This window comes from Condylura cristata, unplaced genomic scaffold (genome assembly GCF_000260355.1).
Source record: "Condylura cristata isolate star-nosed mole 26May11 unplaced genomic scaffold, ConCri1.0 scaffold00050, whole genome shotgun sequence".
In the NCBI taxonomy this organism is placed as follows: Eukaryota; Metazoa; Chordata; class Mammalia; order Eulipotyphla; family Talpidae; genus Condylura; species Condylura cristata.
This window is the reverse complement of record NW_004567151.1, coordinates 1167029-1167359: the sequence shown is the minus strand read 5'-3', so window position 1 is coordinate 1167359 and position 331 is coordinate 1167029.

Below are 331 nucleotides of genomic sequence, written 5' to 3'. Positions count from 1 at the left end.
CGCAAAGCCAAAAAGAAGGTGATGGCAGCTTCGCCTCGTGCCACGGCGTGGGTGGTACCTCAGGCCTTCAGTTAGGGGGTGCCCCTCCGACTCAGCGCTTTTCTGAAACCCTCGACTGCGGTTCCTCTCCCTCCCCGCGTATTGTGTATTGCGGCAGGGAGGCGCATGGGAGCTGGACTTGGGTGGAGGGGTGCTCACGTCGAGCGTGGGTGCCTGCCGGGAATGCGGGTGGGCTGGAATTCCACTGGCTCTTTTTACTTTTCGGCATGGAGAGGCCGGAAGGACTCCAGCTTGTAGCAGTGCACCATTGTAAATGGTATTTCCACGTTCC